Source organism: Amblyomma maculatum, chromosome 3 (genome assembly GCF_055883805.1).
Source record: "Amblyomma maculatum isolate TAMU_Amacu chromosome 3, ASM5588380v1, whole genome shotgun sequence".
Lineage (NCBI taxonomy): Eukaryota > Metazoa > Arthropoda > Arachnida > Ixodida > Ixodidae > Amblyomma > Amblyomma maculatum.
Genome location: NC_139346.1, coordinates 51,171,150 through 51,188,222, shown reverse-complemented (window position 1 = coordinate 51,188,222; position 17,073 = coordinate 51,171,150).

The window sequence follows — 17,073 nt, the reverse complement described above, 5'->3', positions numbered from 1 at the left end:
ACCAGAGTCAGCGAAAGTCCCGATTTAACGAAGATATCCCGACTCTTCCTCAGACACTCATTTGGTCCACTGCTTTGAGTAACTGGATATGACCAGACTATTTGAACCATCCGTACCAATTTACCGAATGTTTTGCTGAAAAACGAAGGCGAAAAAGTCTACTTTTGGACTATTTTGTACAAAACGATGAAGGATGTATTTACTGCGAGCCGGCTGTATCATCGTGCAGCAACTAATTTCCGCGTTCGTCAAACTAATCGATCCGAAATGTGAGTTATATAAATGTTAATGCATGAGATTTCTTCAGCGGTAGAAAGCCGGCCTGTCGTTCGGTGTCGGCAGCGGAGCCGCATGCCAACTCCGGGAAAAAAGTATGGTTGCCCTTAATCTGCGGCGACAGTTTGCCGGAACAAATGAGAAAGAACGCACAAAAATTCACTGGAGAAATTTCTTACAAAACGCAAGCAAGACAATATCAGCGACATCTTTTGTTGACAAAGAAATGTACTCCCCTGGGACCCTTCCTGCCTAGATAAAATTTGGTTACTTCTTTTCACGCGCGCTTTCGGTTTCGCAGGCTGCGCCGGCCGCAATTTCATTATAGCAAGGTAGCATTAGGGAGACGTCGATGCTCTATTTAAAGATGACGTAACAGTAGAGCTTCCCTAGGGCCTTCATTTATGTTCGCTGTTACTTCCTTCCAAAACACGATTTCATTTTCAGAGCATTTACGCTTCACAAATATCATGCCACGGTACTTCCCTGATTCCACGACATCATATAACAATCGACTTTATAGGATTAGGCGACAGAGAAACGAGTTCCTCGATTTAACGAAATATTTCGTAGCTCCTCTCAGCCTGGTTAATTGAGTTTGAACTGTATTAGAGCTGTTTTGATATATAGGAGGTGAGCAAGAAAAAATGCAAATGAGAATCTAGGTTCCCCAGGTACCAAGACGACTTTTTCACCGTTCCTACAATTGAACCAAAAGTATGCACAGTCGGCAAAAAATTCCGGTGATCTCCGCACAAGTGAAGTAAGCTAGCACAGTTTAGTTACAGAAGCCATTCATTGGTAAAAATAAACACCGCTGCAAGATTTGTTTCAAAATGTTTACCTGAAACTGTACAAAAGTCATTATATCGATAATTTTTTACTGTAGGATTAGTGGAACGAGCTATAGACGCAAGCATTTTTGCAATGGTCAACAGTCGAGCGACGAGTCAGCAGATTGACGGAAAGATGCGCGAAAATCATGTCTTCTTCGCGGCGCTGTCGTACACGATGCCTCCGGGTTTGATATGGAGTATTTCCATCGATTTTGCCGGCTGCGGGTTTGACTCCGTGGAACCTAAGTAGTGGTATGTGTCGTCCAACACTTGGATTCCACCAATGAAACCTACCAGAAAGAATATATAACACACTGAAGGGCACTTTGAGGCCTTTTTTGGGGAATTTCACCTCCGACCTTGCAGAACAGCATGCACAACGGAAGGTCATCAATGCTAAGCCAAAATCACGGAAGGTATTTAAAGTGCAGGAACTTTCCCGCGCTGGCATAAAAAAAAAATTCACATGTTTAGCGCACGAAATCCTGTCCGGCTATCGCTTATTATTAATTTTTTGTAAATTTCGTTACCGACTAACAGTTCAGTGAAACCTCCTGATTACAAAATAGGAGCAGTATGCATGTTGCGCTTTTTGTTTAAAATAATCGAAAAATGGCGTGGCGTCACCGCAGCTGCGATGTTGCATAGCACGAGCAGAATTCAGTTTTGCGGCTGTGCAGGAAAAAAATGGCTAAGCAAACAGCACTGCAGCTGCACCTACCAGTACAGCTGCTTTTTCAGCTAGTTCAAGAATGAAATAACTGCAGCTCTGGAAAACATCAATATCGCAAAATGGCTTATGGGAACAGCTAACTACGAGCTCACCGACAACGCTAAGAGAGGGAGCCTGCTCCGGTTCCTCACGGAAAATAATTTACACGAGTTTCTATAATATGGCTTATGAAAATCTCGCGTAAAAAGAAAAAAAAAAAGGTACGAGCGCGAGATGCCGGCTCTCGCAAACGCACGTTCTCGGGCGCCAGCGAGCCCAGGACAGGCCTCTAAGCTAGCGGCACACGCTCGTAGCATTCATGCATGACCACAGAATGCTTATATATGCCTATAGTGCCAATTGATTTTGCTCAGCAGCAGCTATCAAGCGACACACAGCCGGACTGTAGTTATTCATACTATAGCGGCAGCGACGGCGCGCGCCGAAATGGATGGATGGATGGAATATAGGAGCGTCCCCTTTGAAACGTGGTGGTAGCAGTAGCTATCATGCTCATTTTTCTCCCTATGTCTTAATTATTGATTTAGATTGGTTAACTAAACCATCATTCTATTTCTTAAATTTCTTGTTTCTACATTACTAACATTATGTCACTTCTCTGCTTTTAAGCCACCAATTTTCCAGTCGTTTTTTGCTAGTTTCCACCGCCGGTTTATTCACCCGGCCACTGGTATCTCTAAACCCCAGAGCTTCAGGAACAGTTACTGCGCCTGCATCAACTTCCGGGTTGATACCATTACATTCGAGTATAATATGGTCAATTGTGTCACTGGAGTTACCACATGCGGCACATGCGTCATCTTCATTGTTAAATTTCTTTTTGTAGCTGCGTGTTCTAAGGCACCCTGATCTAGCTTCAAAAAGTAGGGCACTGCGGGAAGTTGTGAGGGGAAGTTGAGGGTAGTGTTCCTGTATATGCTCATATGCAGGAACACTAGTTGAGGGTAAGGCTCCTCTATTTTTTTAAAGGTAGCGACAAATACCCGAGCGCCCTCTCGAGGGGTCCAGGGGCAGCGCTAGCAGACGACGTGTGGCACTCTTTCGAGCGTATACCGCGTACTCATGAAGCCGCGCTCGGTGCACACATAAACCGGTGAACTCAACAGATTTGTGTCCTCTGCTGCTCAGGAAACTTCAAAAGACGAGAATAATTTAAACATGCGTGTGCAGCATAAACGCCAAAAAAAAAAAAAGAAACGCGTGCGTTAACAAGCCAGCTCATTCTTCTGAACCATTCTCGACTCAGTAAAGCGGCTAGGAAACTGTTCAAAAATTATTCTTTGAAATTAGTAGCAGACTTGAAGTAGAAACGACATTTCAGTAAACTTATTGGGCTCGTTTCTTTACCAAAAAAATAAGTAGACAGCGAGTTTTCAACTTTTGGGAACGTCGTTGCGCACAGAGCTCTGATGAAATAAGGGAGTCATTGCGTTTGTAACTGTTCGGGTATACTCCGTTGTACACACTTTTTTGGCTCGAGTTTATTTCGTTTACAGTATTCCAATAGCTTTATTTTGGAGAAAAAGTCAGTTTCTTTGCAGCTGTCCATTACCAACGCATGTATATCTTCCAACAAATACAAAAAAAATCGGGTATGATGTGATACAAAGCTCGCGGATAATGTTTTCTGACTTTCTATTCTTTATTTGCTTTATATTCTTTTCCTTATAGCCTGTCGAGCAATAATGTCACCAGTAAGCTTGGATGCCGCCTCTTGAAACTTGACGAGTCCCTGCGCGCGATCAGCGGAACATGTTTGCATTCGATGCAACGCCGCGAGACTCCTCCGTTAAAACAATGGCTCTATAGCGTTTCACACTCACGGTTGTTTTTCCACTTTTTTATGGTAGAAAGTTTTGTTTTTATTTTTTAATTTTATACACCGATATTTAGCATAGGCAAATTTTGACATTCCATTTCGATCACCTTAACACATTCGCACCCTCCTTTTTTTCCCAATGTTTCATTTTTCATTTATATCAAATAACTGATCAATAGTGCGGACTAAATTTTCGTAATAAGCATAATCAAGCATTGGCTTTTCATTCTGAGCATTTTGGCAGCATTGATTCCACGCGTAATATTGCAGTCTTGATCTGTTCGGGAAAGTAAGAAGGCTCGAAACGGCAGTGACTTTTCACTAGACATCCACAGTACAAGTAACGACTACATAGTCATAGCGTTCTTGATATTTTGCTCATGAAATAGCATATGCCCAAACAAAGGCCATCCCAGGTAAGCGAACGGCTTTTTAAGCAGACAGAAATCCCTTCGCATAGTCGGGTGTTTTCCGTGGCCATGAAAAATTTACGCCCGATTTCATGAGGCCATAGCTTTCTTCTGTTGCTATTATCGTCACCGCGAAGAATGTTTTTTGCGTCTTCCGCACTGTTCCGGCAGCCGAAAGCACAGCAGCCCGACGCAGCCGCATGTCACGCGCACTCTTCAAGATTTGAGTTCAGTGATGTAATTCTTGCGTCCGCTTAAACATTAGGTACTGCATATACACTCCTAAAGATGCAATAGACGCATATGAAGCACTTTTTGCTTAACAAATCGGCTAATATCACGCTGGCAAGCGCAGACCGCCATGCATTTCAGCGGCGCAGCGAGCTCCGCTGGACCCATTGGGCGGAGCTTGGCGGCGAAGAGGTCACGTGCAGCCAGCCGGCCTATCGGAGGGAGCGGCGGCTGGATCAAGACCTGTCGCTACCTTTAAAAAATAGAGGAGCCTTAGTTGAGGGGAAGTTGTGGCGCCACCTGGCGCGGCGCGCCGTCCCTACTGAGGAATCACGTGATATTTTCGCGGACACGCGCTACCGTAGGAGGCGGCGGGGTGAACAGGTCGGCAAGTGATAAAGCCGGTCGTGCTTATAAGTGACCAAGGGTAACAGTTTACGGCAGAAGTTGTCGAACAACCTCGTCTCTGCTCATGCCATTTTCGCGATTCAACTCCTTACCACCCGCAAACTAATGGCCTTACCGAACGCATCAATCGTATGCTTAGCAATATGCTCGCAATGTATGTCGACTCCCGCCATGGCAGTTCGGCAGCGGTGTACCTTTGCGCAGCATCTCAAACACGTGTCAGCTTTTTGCAGATTTCATCGTGAAAGCAGTGGAAGACTGCTATCATAGACAACATCGACGAAAGCAAAGCAAAGCCGAGACCGACGTGCTCCAGACATCGACTTCCAACCACGGGCCTTGATTTTTGTGACGACAGAGGGCGGCAAGCACCTTCTGCTGGGCTTGAATAGGGACCTACGATTTCATCCTCACGGCAATTCGGCAGCGGTGCACCTTTGCGCAGCATCTCAAACAGGTATCTGCTTTTTTCAGGTAAGCAACGTTCTTTGCTACAGTAAAGAGTGCTTCTGTTAACTGTGCACCACTGCCGAACCACATGCGGTCTAGGCTGTTCCTGCTTCATATTTTGTAACCTGGATTTTTTTTCCCTCTGCATTCCTGCATTATGCCAGGGGAAATGGCTAAAGCTATTGAGGACTTAAGGCGGGAGTTGAGAGCTGAGCTCAGCGCAACCAAAGACAGCTTGCAGGATGTTAACACTCTGAAGGATGACATTCAGGACCTAAAGACACTTAAAGATGATATTCAGACTCTGCTTCAAGAAAGTAAAGATCTGAAGGCTGACAATGCACGACTGTCACGCCGCATCGAGGAGTTGGAACAATACCACAGGGGAAATAATCTGGACATCAAGAGACTGCAACCTGATGGCGAGCCAGTGACCATAATTAAAACGATCGGAGCGCATGTCGAAGAAGAAATTAGCGATGCGGACATTGATGTGTGTCACAGAGTGCCGACTTCGAGAAAGGATGAGACAAATATTATTGTCCGTTTTGTCCGGCGCGCAAAAGCGCAACGCTGTCCTTCAGAAGGCCAGAAAAATCAGGATTTACACAAAAAAACTGGGCTTTCAAGCATAGGAACTAGTATTTGTGAACGAGCAATTCCATTTCCGTCTTCGTTCAGACCCTTCCTGTTCCAACTGTCCTGCGCTGTATGCCAATCTAGAACATTGCCTCTACTCCTGTCCAGCCGCCCAGTCTAGTAACTACATCCCCTTCCCTTCACCTCCCTCCTGGAGTGCCTGGCTGTCATCGGCACAGATGGAAGACCAGCTTGCCTTGGTAAACCAGGCGAAGGATATGTTGAGTGCTTAATTTGCGCTCTTAAATAAAGTGTTTTTCTCTCTCTCTCTCTTCACCTTACCCGTCATGGTAAACAACTTCTCGGCGCGGCGACAAAGAAAAAGAGAGAAGTAGGATGGAAGTTTGTATGGAGAAATGGCGGGAAAATCTTTGCTCGGAGGGATGAACAGTCTTCAACTTTGCGGATAAGTGCTGTGACTGATCTAGAAAAAATGTCCCGGGAAATTGAGTTAAACTAATTGCCCACATGCCAGAACAGAAGACCATTCAGGATGACAGCTTTCAAATCTTCGTATTACTATACCATAAACACCTTCAATTCCTTGGCACAGGCAGCTCATAATCAGTCGCCAGTATTCCACCTAAACGTGCGCAGTATACGAAAAAAACAAGAATTACATGACTTACTTACTTCACTGCCCGTTAAATTTGATTTGCTGTTATTCACAGAAACCTGGTTAATAGCACAACCCCCCTTCTTTGAAAACTATGCCTATCAGGGTATTGTAAGGACGCATGGAAGAGGCGGTGGTGTAGCTGCGTACATCGAAAGGCCTATGTCACATGAAGTTTTTCTGATTTTTCTGTTATTGATAACAACGTTGAATCCCTTTCTATGCGTGTGGAAAATAGTGTAGTTGCTGTTATCTATAAGCCACCCGCTGGTAGCAAAACGAATTTCTTTGAGTTCCTAGACGGTTTACTGCGGCATCTTATCGGCATTTGTCTGCCATTTGTAATCATGGGCGACGTCAACATAGACATGCTATCGCAGAATGCTCCTTCTAGACAACTCGCAGAATTAGTCACGTCTTACGCGTGCATAAACACCATTGTCGAAGCAATAAGAGTGACGCCCAAAACTGCAGCTTTGCTTGATATATGCATCATAAACCTACACCCACCAAATTGTACCGCTGGATTGCTGACGTTAGAAATTGGTAATCACCATCCAACTTTTTGTTTTATCCCTTCTCTGCATGTCAAACTTTGTCATGAACCTAAGAGGATCATCCGTAGAATAAACGATCAGTCGTTGGAACGTTTTCACAATCTGGTTGCTGCAGTTGACTGGGCATGCGTATTAACAGAAGATGATCCTAACAGGGCGTACAATATTTCCCTTGATAAACTTATCATATGCTACCATCTCGCGTTTTGTACAGAGCTAAGTAGGCCGCGGTGCAAATGAATACAGAAGCCATGGATTAACAGCGTATTATTAAAGAAAATACAAAAAAGAACCATCTATTTCATAAATTTTTGAAAACGCGAGAAGAAGATATTTTCGTCACTTTCAAAAAGTATAGAAACAAGCTGAATAGTGAAATTAAAAATGCCAGGATAGAATATTACGAACAAGTTTTTGTCAAAATAGGCAAGGACCCCTGGAAAGTATGGAATGAAGTAAAAAAATTTAACTGGGAAGAAAGAGCAAAGTTTCGTTCTCAAAAAAGTCACACCCACAGGTACACTAACCGGGCTTGAATCAGCCACTGCCCTCAATGACTATTTCACTACAAGCGCAGTGTACGATCATGAAAATAATGAACAGGAAAATAACGTGGTTGATAACAGCGCAACGATAGTGAATTCCATAGTACTCGCACCAGTTACACCTCGAGAAATTATTGATCTGATTAATGGGATTAGAAATGACGTTTCTTCTGGCTTTGATTCAATTAAAGCGTTGCCGATAAAGCATGTGTCTGATATCTTATGCCCCGTAATAGCAGATATAATTAATAAAATGTTTGAGACGGGGATCTTTCCTGACTCGCTCAACATAGCTCGCATCTATCCTATTCACAAGGGTGGCGCGGAAGATGTGAACAACTATAGTCCGATTTCGGTCCTGCCTGTTTTATCTAAAGTATTTGAAGGCGCCATTAATATACGACTTGAAAAATATTTCGCCAAATATAGAGTCATAAGTGGCATGCAGTTCGGATTCCAAAAAGGCAAATCCACAGAAGATGCGCTTCTTAGTATCAAGCATGACATTATATATAATTTTGAGCACAGGTTTTATACGTTAGGATTGTTTGTCGATTTACGGAAGGGTTTCGATTCAGTGTGCCACGAAGTGCTGTTAGTTAAACTAAAGAAGTAGGGGGGGGGGGCGGGGGGTTCGCAAGTGTCACCCTTAAACTTATAGAAAGCTACTTAAGAAACAGGCTCCAATATGTTAGCGTAAACCAAGAAACGTCCGCAAAAACAGTAATTAAACAAGGTGTTCATCAAGGTTCTATTCTTGGACCGCTATTATTCCTAGTCTACATTAATGACCTCCGTAGCATCAATAACTCTCCGAAACTAATAATGTACGCAGATGACACGAATATTTTCTTCACTGCACGCACCCTTTCCGAGTTGCAGGCGATCGTTAATGAATATATGGAATCCCTTTCTGCCTGGCTACGTACCAACAAATTGCAGTTGAATACTAATAAAACGAAATACGTTATATTCGCACCAATTAATAAGCCCATGAACAAAGATATTCATATCACCTTCCGTGGAACTCAGCTTAAACAAGACAAGAAGCAAAAATTTCTGGGAGTATGGTTCCAGGAAAACTAGTCTTGGAACACCAACATTGACAATCTCGCTCTAAACTAAGAACTGTCGGGTGCCTATACAGAATAAGTTCACTTATACCTTTGTGGTTGAAAATTTATCTCTATTATTCCAGATTTTCGTACTGCATTTTGGTTTGGGACAGAACAACTAGTACAAACTGCCTCCGGTTACTAAAATTGCAGAAGCGTGTACTTCGGTTACTTGAAAGGTATGTTGGACACATACAAGACTTGTCAACAGGTCCCCTATTTGTGAAGTACTCTTTGCTAAGGGCTGATGAAGTTTATTATTTCAGGTTATTTCAGCACGTGCAAAACATAAACTCCACGTAACTGGTAATCCTGCCCATACACACACGCTCACTCTTCGCAGACAAGAGCACAGAAAGCCTCGAACGCGCACAAATTATGGTAAACAACATTTAGATGACCAAATTCCCCTCCTTTTGAATAAACCGCCACATGATGTCGATTTGAGCAAACGAATAAGAAAAAAACTGTAAAAGCACTAGTTATGGAGAAAGAAATTCGACACCAGTTACTTTTACTTGCCATTCTTGCATGACCTCTGTAAAACCACAATTTTGTTTTCCTGAGTTTTGATGTTACCTTTTTTTTTCACTTTTTTTTATCTGCACACATCTGTCCAGAGGACTGAGCTTTGCGTCTGTGTTCATCCTTCTGGCGTTGGTTTTTGTTTTTGTTGTTGTTGTTGTTTGTTTGTTTTTTGACACCTGTACGGCGATAAGTCTTGCATTTGTATTATACCCATGCCAAAAGTTTGCATGACAGAGAAGTGTTTTTGATTGTATTTTAAAATAGTCTAACTGTTATGCTGCCGAAACTGTATGCGGTGGAAAGGCCTCGTCAGGCCAGCAGCCTTTAGCCTTCCTTTCGCTTTTTCCTGTATAGGAAAGAAACCAAAAAAATTATCAAACTATCAAAACCCGGGATAGAGTCCTTCAGTTTATAACATAAGCATTTAACACTGCTAAGCACGAAACGACAGGCTTCAGTCCGTTTTTTTCTTCTTTACGCTAGACTTCCTAGAAGTTCTCTGGACGCATGTTTACCTTTCTCCCTCCCGGCTGAAACTTCAATAGCGCATACTGTCTTCGGCTGAACAAGCTCGCCGACTCGCTAGACTTCGCAATCTTGCCCCCCAGGAACGCTACTAGCAACGCTACGGCAAGCGTCATCAAGATGTTAATTATGCCCCTGGTGACTTGGTGTGGCTTTGGACGCCGTTGCGTAAGCGCGGTTTGTCCCTGAAACTGTTGCACCAGTATACTGGTCCTTTCGTTTTGCTGGAACGCATAAACGTAGTCAACTTTGTAGGCTCTCGCCTGACCATCCATGATCGTTGTTCTCGGAAGACTCGAGTAGTTCACGTGGCCCGCATGAAACACTGCTATCAGCGTGACGAACATTGGCTCACCCGCCGTGCTTCTGCGAAGGGGGCAGTGTCACGCACGTTACGCGGTCCTGTATTGGAGGATAATGAGGTGTTGCAGAAGAAGCTGATGAGGAAGAGGAAGTTTGCTTGGTTCGTTGTGGGTGCGTTAACGTCAGGCGCATCTAACACCCGCCTTGTAAATAAAAACCACGTAACAATATATTGCCGTGCAAACTACCTACACCGCCCATTACCTAAACCACGGCAATAGTTGAAATTTTTTATCGAAGCCGATGTTTAAGATGTAAGCTCAAGAATTTCGTTACTGAGGGTCCGGACGAAAGTATGAAAGCGTATAGAACAACGCTCTACAAAAATAAATGCGTGATTTTTTGCCAGTTATATTGAAGCGTCCGCCTTTTTATTCAGGGCGATCACACTGCGTTTGGAACTGCTTACCTGATATGAGTCCGAATAACAGTTGCCCCGCATACCGACGCCACGTTGCACTTGGCGCGGGTGATGCAAAGTATAATGGTGGAACTTTTTCAAACGAAATGCTTTAAAAACTTGGGAGGAAACCTTGTTGAGAGTTAACCAGGGTCGGTTATATAATATCCGCTGCTTTTATTTGGCTGGGTTAGCACGCCTAGCCGAAATGCCTGGCTCAACCTTCAGTGAGGCGCATCGTAGCCGTATGGTATGCCCCAGTCATCTCGGTTTGTCAATAATCGACATTCCCACTAAATAATTGTGCATTTTAATTGTAGGTTTGACCATGTTATGCCACCAACACGGAGCCCAATGCATGCAACCGCGCGGAACCCAAAGCTGGAAGACGTGTGACCACGCATGTGTTCCGCCTCAGCGGTCGGCCTCTGGGGCGCGCGCAGAACCAGGAAAATAACGCCATCCGCGCATAAATGTAACAAATAAATTTTGCAGCTGCATATAACCGGACCAATTATATATATATATTTAAAGCAATTTCTAAGTACTATACCTTAAAAGGAAAAAATATGAAGATACTTTGCATATGTTGAAGAATTCTCTGCTAGTGACACATGTGTTATGGGTAAGGAAAAGCGTTGTAAGGCCGTGACAAAAGGCATCTTCCTTCTTTTTTTTTGTTTATTGGCACTTACACATGTAGTCCCGCGCCGCGTCGGAAGGGCAGCCGGACCCCGCTGAGCCAGAATTGAAGCGTTTCGTTTGTTTTCTTTTCGCGCCTTTCCTCCGTTTTCGGCCACTCCCCGAGCCCACATTGGAATACGGGAACTTTGCGCTTTTATCACCTTCCAGGCGTTTGAAAAGCTTTGAGGACGCGAAAAACGCTGCGCTTCCCTCAGCCTGGGAGGGCTCGATTCTCGGAAACATGCTTCGCCACTGCTTTCACCGCGGTATACCCCCATAGTGGCGTCGCTAAAAAAGGAACGCGACTGTTAATGGAGTTGTTCAACACGCAGCCTCCCGAATACAGCCCAGCTGCGCTCTATTCAGACCGAAAATTGGGTGTGCGGGACGCTGATATTAATAGAACAGTTTCATGCTTCCTCCTAAGCGGAAGCGCGATCCAACCAAGCCCCCCTGTGGTGCCTCTTCCGGTTCGGGAAGCAGCCACGGCACAAGTCCCTCCCACTACTGGCCACTGAATGAATTGTCACCCTGTCCCCCTGTGGCAAACGGAGTAGCGTCCTCATCTCAAACCGCCCGCCACAATTTCAGGAATACTGCACTGGCACGGATGGTTCCCCGTTTGAACCGTGAGATGGAGAAAGGAGCACGAGCACTGGTGGGAAGAGGTTGAGAGCCTCCAATGGAGAGAGCATGCATTTCTTTTAAAGAGTCAAGGACCTGGGCCCGAGATTATTGCCAATCCAACGGGCTTGGGATTTCTTAATCAACCGGTTTGCTTCGCTGCGTAATATGGAGGCGGATCACGTGAAGTGACCGCCCTCGCGTCATTGTTGTTGTCATGAAAAGCAGCTATCAGACCCGGTTGAGGATTTCTGTCCAGGCGAGCAGAACTGTCGATTTCATGCCCGATACGTGAGCTTTCCTATGCGTGAGTTCAGCGGTTCTCTGTGCGAGATGTTTTGTGCATGTGATGTGCATATTTGCTAGAGGGGTTGCAGGTCTGTGTAAGGCCACCACTGTAAATTCAGTTCTCTTTTGTATATAACCTGTGAATATATCTTCCTTCTTATTCAACACCCAGACTGCCTGACTTACCATATTCCTTCGTTTGCCGAATCACCCTTCTGAACCTTCGGAAGGCGACTCCTATTCATAACTGGCGCAGTACGACAGGGTTTGGCAACCAGCGACCACGAGCATCACCCAGAGCGCCCAGCCCCTAAAACCCCACTAGGGAACAACATCCGTACGCTCAGCCAGAGGACACAAGGGGATCCAGGCCCCAAACCAGAGCCAGCACTCCGCGGAAGGACTCCCACGAGGCTGCTCCACTAAGGAACGGAGGCCCGAACTGGCGACACCAGCGTGGAGAAGCGCGATTTCTCGCGCTTTGTTGAAGTGGCTATGGCTCAATTTCAAAGGGCGTGTGGGTTTAACACGAAGCATGATAGCGAGCGTAGGCGAGAGAGTGACAGGGAGAGATATAACAGATTCAAGCGAGCAGTCGCAGCAAGCGACAACTGAGCCTGTAGCAGGAGCGCTACGTGAAGTTGCGGAGAGGTCAGTATCCGATGCGGTTACAATTCTGCGCATGCAACTAGATTTTGAGCTGGAAAAAGTGACAATTCTGTCACAGGAACGCTTAGAGTTACAAAAACTTGGGCCAGACTAAGCGGTTGCAATGGCGCGAAGCGGGCAGACTTCTGTAAGGTCAGACATTGACGATCAGCGTCAAATGGGGCCTGGTCCAGACTCCGAGTGTGTTCAAGTCCTTAAGTGACTGATGTTGCCCTGTCACGCTGGTGTGCCGTTATGGTTCTAAGAAGTCGAGAGAATTTTCATGGCGTACAAGGTGCCAAACGAAAGCCGTGCTCAATAATTCATGCCAGCACTGTCTGAACGTGTCAGGTACCTTCTCGGTAACCTCGGAGACGATAAGTGGGGCAGCTACGACTCGGTATAAACAGCAGCTACAAAGGATCTGAAGCTTAACCCCTCAGAATACCTGCAAAGCTTTGAGTGCGCGACGAAACGTCACTATGATACTAGGGCACAGTTCGCTTCGCGCACTAAAACGTATTTTCAGACCTACCTGCGGTCACGCGACGTAAAAACCACGAACGACCTTGCACCCTTGATCATTGCAGATCTCATAAAGGGTTGCTTGAGCGCCAAGAGCTTTGATTATGTTCGTCTTCGTGAGGAGGAGAGGTGACTAAAACCGGATGAAATATCTGACGTTCTCCAGAAGTTCTAACAGGCAATCGAAACCAACTGTTCTGTACGCGAAAAACCCGAAGCGCCCCCGCAAGCCGCGAACAATGATGGCAAACGGCCGATTCAATGTTATGAGTCCGCGCATCTGACCACCGTGCCAAGCAATGCCCTCACACTGAGCAAAACTCACAGAAAACTGGAAAACTTTGAGGACGCGACAATGGCAGCGCTTCCCTCTGCCTGGGAGGGCTCAATTCTCGGAAACACGCTGCGGCACAGCTTTCTCTGCGCACCCCATAGTGGCATCGCTAACGAAGGAACGAGGCTTTTAATGGAGAGACAAGATGTCCCGAAGACAGACCAGCTGCGCTCTATTCAGCCTGAATATTTTATGCGCGGGCTGATTGTTAATATAGCAGTTTAAAACTGAAGCGCGATCCAACTTTGCCCCCCCCCCCCCCCCCCCCCCCACGAGCTCCTCCCGCTACTGGCCACTGACTCAATTATCACTCTGGCCCTCTGTGGTGAACGGAATAGCGTCCTCATCTCAAACCACCTGCGGCAATTTTGGGAATACGGCAGCGGCACGGATGGTTCCCCATGTGAACCGTGGGATAAAGAAAGGAGGACGAGCACTGGTGAGGAGAGGTTGACAGCCTTGAGTGGATAGAACGTGCAGCATGTATGCTGCATTTTATTATAAAGAATCAAGGATCTGGGTCCGAGATTATTGCCAACCCAACGGGCTTGGGATTTCTTAATCAACGGGTTTGCTTCGCTGCGTAATATGGAGGCGGATCATGTGAAGCGACCTCCCTCATGTCATTGTTGTTGTCATGAAAAGCAGCTATCAGACTCGGTTGAGGAGTTCTGTCCAGGCGAGCAGAACTGTCGATTCCATGCTCGGCACGGGAGCTTTCCTATGTGTGAGTTCAGCGACTGTGTCTGTGAGATGTTTTGCGCATGTGCTGTACCTATTTGCTAGGGCGGTGGCAGGTCTGTGTAAGGCCACCAGTGTAAATTCAGTTGTCTTTTGTATATAATCTCTGAACATATCTTCCTTCTTATTAAACATCCAGACTGCCAGACTTACCATATTCCTTCGTCTGCCAAATCACCCTTCTGAACCTTTGGAAGGCGACGTCTATTCATCACTGGCGTTTTCAAGAAAATATAATTTTTTCCCATGCAACCTCTGTTCCTTTATTGTATTCTTTGCGCTGTAGAGTGGAGCAACAATGAGTGTGTAAGCTTTTAATTGTGGGGTTATTGCTGTCTTCTTTTTACACAAACTGCCTTTTCTTGGAATGCTTCCCGTTTTAAAGGATGTCTAAGATTTTGCTTTGATGATATTGCTTCGTGTAGAAACCGCAGAGTAGGGGGTAACACTATTCCAATCTCGGTGGGCACCGCTATTGTTGTTGTTGACCAAATAACATATGGCACATACCCACAGAGGGGGATCGGCCTAGAATTGAGCAGCGAAAAAAATTTTTGAAGTATAATTGCATAACAAAAAAGTGATTTGAGTGGTAGAGGAAAGGAAACAAAACGGGAAATAAGTGAAATATAAAATGAAAAGTGCTAGCACACACAGGAGATTGACACTGCAATTGCTTTACCGCTTAACTACGCACTCAACATCGTCGTCGACAGTCCCATCAAACGCTTCGTCCTCCACTTGCTCGGTACGCCAGATAACAATATTTTAGGCGAGATCAAAACTGTTTCTGCTGTGCACCACACGAGATATGATTCTTGTAACTAACAAAACTGATTCAGGTTATGCAATGTTTTATGGTTCTTTCTGCGCAGAGCCAATTTTATATTTTTTTTTTAGAAATGAAAAAGCGATATTTTCTACCTTTGTGATAAACATCGTTTCGTTTCAAGGAAAACATTGTGTTTTCGCGACTAAGTCCTTTCATTTGAATTCACACTTTTGCGTATTAGAAATAAGAACCTAATTAAATAAAATGTTGCTGTATATATTCATTGACGCCAAAAACGAATTAAACACGCAGAGGCCGATGAGCCATGCATGCAGCATAATGAATGAGCAGGACTGCTATCCAGCTTACACTATCAAGAGAGGCTCCAAAAAATGCAGAAAAAATTTATTTATTTATTACAGGTTCCTGCAGCGCCCGAAGGCATTATTGCAGGGAGGGAGATGACAAATAATCTTGCCGGGAACGCCAGTGGTACAATGAAATACAAAAAAAATGAAGAAAATAACACGACACAAGTAATAATGCAGAATGAGAAACATGCATCTAAAGCGGCAACTGCGCGACGTACAAAGTGATGAAAACACTCAAAAGCAAAGTAATGAAGGAAACACGCAAGAGAACTGGGCGCCACGTCACACATCCGATAAAAAAGCCCGAAATAAATTTTCAGTCCAACACTCAGTGATGCCAGCTGGCAGTCGATTCCACTCATTGATCGTCAGTGGAAAGAACGAGGTTTTATACACATCTGTCCGGCATTTTATTTCTCAGATTTTTCACTGGTGATCAAGTCGTCTAGATATAAAGTGAGGTTGAAGTAAGTACCGATCTTTACCAATGCTGAGCTATTCAAAATAAATGCGATACATGATCTGCAGTTGAAATGTTTTCTGCGGTGAGCTAATGATTCCCAACCAAGACGATGTTTAATAGACGTGACACTAGATGAAAAGTTGTAATTGTTAGACACAAACCTGGCAGCAATATTTTGGACGCGTTCGAGCATGTCAGATAAGTAAATAAACTGGGGATCCCGTACAGGGCATGCATATTCAAGAATTGGCCTTATGTAAGTGAAATATAGGAGCTGCTTGACATTCGACTGTGCTTTGTTGAAATTACGCTCTAAAAAATTAAACATTCTGCAAGCTTTCGATGTAATATGCTCAACTTGTCTCGTCCACGTAAGGTTAGATGTGAAATATACGCCGAGATACGTATATTCAGAAACGTTTTGCAGGGGAACATTATTTATTGAGTAACAGGTCTGTAGAGGGGAACGCTTACGAGTGAACGAGACAAGTTTGCATTTTGAAATGTTCAAAGACATTTGCCATTTTGAATACCAGTGCTGGATAAAATTGAAGTCTCGCTGAAGTTTTAATGCGTCAGAACTTTCCACAACATGGTAAAGCACACAGTCGTCAGCATATAGCCGAACTTGGCAGGTGAGGTCAAGAACAATATCATTAATAAAAATGAGAAAAAGAAGGGGTCCAAGGACAGACCCCTGGGGCACACCTGAGGAGATGTTTACGGAATCGGAGTGACAACCATTAATTACAACACGCTGCATGCGGTCATGGAGATATGAATGAAGCCAGTCGATGATATTGGGACGCAGACCAAGACAACGTAACTTATGTAATAATAGCACATGAGGTACAGAATCAAAGGCTTTTTTTTTTTTAATCCAGAAATACACTATCAATTTGATATCCGTGGTCAAAAGAGGAAAACAGATCATTACTGAACTCAAGTAACTGGGTGGTACAGGAGAAACCCATTCTAAAGCCATGCTGAACTGGCGTAAAGAATTCATGAGAGTCAAGTTGTTTCAAGACTGCACTGTAAATTATATGTTCCAATGTTTTACAACACAAGCTAGTCAGAGAAATGGGTCGGTAATTAACAACAGACATTTTTGAACCACTTTTATGCACTGGGACAACATTAGCATTTTTGCAGCCATTTGGCAAACTTGC